At 47.5% G+C, this 4,512-nt stretch overlaps 1 protein-coding gene across 4 annotated transcripts in view; it reads left to right on the top strand.

Annotated features, from left to right (window-relative positions):
* LOC101648441 (DNA dC->dU-editing enzyme APOBEC-3D-like) overlaps nucleotides 1–4,512 on the top strand; it is a 32,465-nt gene that overhangs the window by 1,943 nt on the left and 26,010 nt on the right. The window contains exon 1 of one of the 4 annotated variants that reach the window (XM_045292488.1): nucleotides 3,098–3,149. The exons of the other annotated variants lie outside the window; for them this stretch is intronic. The gene's annotated coding sequence lies outside the window, so the exon portion shown is untranslated. Of the gene's footprint in view, nucleotides 1–3,097; nucleotides 3,150–4,512 lie in introns of those variants that run through there. 4 annotated transcript variants of the gene reach the window in all.

The following is a 4,512-nucleotide window of genomic DNA, read 5'->3' on the forward strand; positions in this document are numbered from 1 at the left end:
TCTTCAGCCGTTCTACGGATAGGCCTTGCTGGTGTCTCCATCGCCATCCTTCTGTAAACAGTACTCCCGTGAATATGGGTGAGCCTATGTCTGCCAGGCTAGGGGATAGATCCAGCAGCGGGATTGCTGGCCCGGCCGTACAGAATTTCCATTCCCGGTTATTTGAGATAGCACCCTATCACAGTGGTTATCGTTTGGGCTGGGTCTGGCCTGTGCAGCCCCTTGCCCCGAAGTTCAGGAAGCGGGTCTGTGAAAAACAAGGTGATTCGCTCACAGACCACATCCTGACTCAAAGCCTGCAGCGGCAGCGCAGGCAGCCGCCCTTCTTACCTGCACAGACTTCCCCAAGCCCAGTAGATATCCCACCGCCCCGCTGACGGCGCTCTTTCCCTGACCTAACTCGCTGGGTCACGGAACCCGCCAGGGAGCTCTTCCTCTGCTTAATAAAGTCGCCCTGAACTTCACATCCTCCGTCTCAATTCTACTCTCATTGCGTGCCTCAATTTACCTCTCCGTTAGTAAGGTTTCTCGAGTGAGTAATGCTTCGGTTCTTGGCTTCACGTGCAAAAGAATTCCACGCTGAAGCCCGTTTTGCAATCCAAGTGGGTTTTTATGAAGGACGAGGACAAGTTTCAGGTCTTCCAGTGTCCGAAGGGTACACGCTATTTGGGGGAAGCGTGCCGAGCAGCGAGGAAGCCGTGCTGGGGCTCTGAAACGGTTACAAGCAACCTCGTGGTGCGGAGCACCCACACGGGTGGACCTGGGGGAGGAATCCCAGGGGCCCAGGCATGGAGGAAGAAAGGGCAAGAAGACGGGGCCCGAGAGGATGCAGGACATGAGACAGCACTGGGGGGAGGGAGCAAGAGGATGTCCCCACGCATGCTTCCTCCCTTTATCCTGGCCCACCTGGGTGATAAAGGGTGGTTGAAGGCATTGGTTGACCCCATTGGCTGTGTTAAGCCCACCTGGGTGATGTCACGGCCCCTGGATGTACCTCCCACCTGGCTTGGGGCTTGAATTGGAGCGTGCTCAGTTAGGGTGTCCGCATAGGCGTCTAATGGTGGCCAGAGTTCGTCCCAACCTCCTTTAGGGGGGCCTTTTCAGGCATGGGAGGGACAACCCGCTGTCCCTGAACTAGCTACCAGTTATACATATTTACAGCCCCACCAGCAGTGTGTGAGGGCCTCCGATGTCGCTGAACCCTCTCTGGAATTTATCTTCCTTTTAAAAAAATGTAATTTGGCCGTCACTGTTGGTGTCACAGGTGGAATCGCCACATCGCTTTGATTGGATGGCCAGGACTCATGAGGATTTCTTCATCTTCCATGAACTGACTGTGTCCTTTGCCCATTTTTTAATTGGGTTATTTGTCTTTTTCTTATTGAGGTGTCTCATTTTTCTTTGTCCCTGTAAAAAAAAAAAATTCCCCACTCCCTGGACCCTCTCTACTCTTTTGATGAAGTCTTTTGATGCACATACGTGTCTTACTTTTAGTAGGGCCCAGTCATCTATTTCATCTTCTACTGTGCTGTTTCCTTCATGATATTGGACAGTGTGTCTATGCCCTTACATTTCTCCCTCTTTTCTCATGGATGGTCTTGGCTGCTCTGGGATGTTACATTTCGATTTGGCTTCATCTTGAGTTTGTCTCTGTATGTGGAGTGAGACATGAGCCCGGTTTCATCCTTCTGCAGATGGAAATGCGATTTTGCAAGCACCGTTTGTTGAAGAGACTCATCTCTTTCCCATTCGATGCTTTTTGGCCCTTAGTCAAAGATCATTTGTCTGTAGGTGGGTGGTTTTATTTCTGGGTTCTCTATTCCCTTGGCTTATGTAGTTATCATTGTGCCAGGCTGTTTTAACTACTATGACTATGTAATAGATTTTGAAGTTGGGAAATTAGAGGCCTCCTATTTTGTTCCTTTGCTTATGAAGTTCTTTACATATCCTGGGTCTCTTTCCTCTCCATATAAAGTTAGTAACTCATTTTTCCATATATTTGAAAAAAGAGGTTACGGCCGGGATCAGAACTGCGTGTATCCACAGATTGCTTTGAGTAGCACGGGCAATTTTGCAAGGTTAAGCCTTCCTATCCATGCACATGAAATATTCTTCCATTTATGTGGTTTCTTTTGATTCCTTACAGTAATGTTCTGTAGTTTTCTTTGTACTCGTCTTTTGTTTCTCTGGTTAAGTTTATTTCTAAATACTTCATCAAATATTGTGTGGCTATTGTAAATGCCTGTTACATTGTATCCAGCCACGTTGTCCAATCTTGGTTGTTGTTTGTCCAGTCTGGCGTTTTCTTTTTCTTTTTTAATCATTTTACTGGGGGCTGGTACAACTCCTATCACAATCCGTCCACCCATCCATTGTGTCAAGCACATTTGTACATTTGTTGCCATCATCATTTTCAAAACATTTTCTTTGTACTTGAGCCCTTGGTATCAGCTTCTCTTTTTTTTTTTTCTCTCCCTCTCTTTCCTCCCCTCCCTCCCTCACGAATCCTTGATAATTTATCAATTATTATTATTTTTTCATGTCTTACACTGACCAGTGTCTCTCTTCACCCACTTTTCTGTTGTCTGCCCCTCTGGGAGGGGGTTATAGGTAGATCATTGTGATTGCTTCCCCCTTTCTTCCCCACCTTCCCCTTACCCTCCTGGTCTGGCTACTCTCATTATTGGTCCTGAGGGGTTTATCTGCCCTGGATTCCTTGTGTTTCCAGCTCTTATCTCTATCCGTGTACATGCTCTGGTCCAGCCGGATTTGTAAGGTAGAATTGGGGCCATGATAGTGGGAAGGGAGGAGCATTAAAGAACTAGAGGAAAGTTGTATGTTTCATTAGTGCTATACTGCACCCTTACTGGCTCGTCTCTTCCTTGTGACCCTTCTGTAAGGGGATGTCCAATTGTCCACAGATAGGCTTTGGGTCTCCACTCCACACTCCCCCTCATTCACATCGATATGGTTTTTTGGTCCTGGATCCCGGATACCTCACCCCATGGACACCTCGTTATCACACAGGTTGGTCTGCTTCTTCCATGTGGACTTTGTTGCTTCTCAGCTAGATGGCCGCTTGTTTACCCTCAAGCCTTTAAGACCAAGTCTGGGATTTCCCAAGCCTCAAATCACATCATCTGCAAATAGTGAGTTTCCTGTCTTCTATGCCAATTTATGTTGCCTTGAATTCTTTATGTTATAATAGCTCTGGCTAACACTTTCAGCACCATGTATTAAATAAGAGTGGCGATAAGGGGCATCCTGGTGTGGTTCCTGTTCTCAGGGAGAATGCTCTCTGTACCTCCCAGGTGGGCAAGGTGCTGGCCATAGGTGTTTCCTCTGTGGCCTTTATTGAGTTGACAATTTTTCTTCTACTTTGTTGAGTGTTTTTATTAGGAATACATGTTGGACATTGTCAGATGCCCTTTCTGTGTTGATTGAAATGATTCTGTGGTTCTTAGCTTTTGTTTTGTTGATAAAGTGGATAACATTGATTATTTTTCTAACATTGAACTTTGCACACCAGGTATGCAAGGATGCTTATGTACCTGGTATGGATTCCACTTGATTATAATGCTGTTTGAGAGGTGAAAACGGAGACGCAGAACAGAGATAGAATTCATTCAGGGATTAGAAGTTAAGATAGGCTTTACTGAGGCAAGGAAAATACTCCTGGGCGGATTCCACAACCTAATGAGCTAGGTTAAGGAAGTCGCGCCTGGCAGTAAGGCGGTGGGATATATAGTATAGGATTTGAGCAAAGGACGGATGTACTGATAAGGGGAAGGGAGTTTTCAGTGCTGTAGTTGCAGGATTTGAGCCCGGATGGAGCCTGTGAGTAAATCGTCTTGTAAGGCAGCAGTGACTCCATGACAGGCCAAGCCGCTTAAGGCGGGCCTAAGTTTCCGTTTCTCTAACAACCTTGAGTTTCGTTTCTCTAACAAAGTCACCTCTCCCCTGAAATGACGCTGATCTCACTTGGAAAGGCCCGAGTGACCACAACTGGAACGACCGAGGGTGGAGCCAGTCAACCAAAATGACTTACACAACCACTTGTCTCCAGATGAAGTCGTTGAACTATAGGAGGTGGGGGGGGTGGGATAGTTTCACCCAGTTTATGTAACCTGTAAGAGTAGAAAAACGTGGCTTATGCCCCAGACGTGGGTCCTTGTCTTTGGTGCCCACTGCATTGGTGCCTTAGCACTTGGGCCCTCCCTCGAGCTAGTCAATAAACTCCTTTGTTGTTTGCAGCCTCGGTGACTCTGCCTCTCTGTTCCTGGGGCCGAGGGATAACCGGCAGTAACAGTCTTGTTTTTGCAAACTTGCTTCATGCTTCAGTCAGGAATGCTGGGGGACGGGGCTGGGTGAACACTGCCCCATGAGCCCTGCCGGGAGAGATAAGCTGAAAGCAGGGCCTGCTAAGTCCAGCAGGTCATCTGTCTTTCTGAGAGGCTAGGGGGAGGGGCTGCCTGGTCCGGCCCCAGCCCAAACACTGTTATTTTCTAGTGG

This window comes from Echinops telfairi, unplaced genomic scaffold, assembly GCF_000313985.2.
Source record: "Echinops telfairi isolate 266 unplaced genomic scaffold, ASM31398v2 ScPeMD7_2;HRSCAF=8, whole genome shotgun sequence".
Taxonomy (NCBI): domain Eukaryota; kingdom Metazoa; phylum Chordata; class Mammalia; order Afrosoricida; family Tenrecidae; genus Echinops; species Echinops telfairi.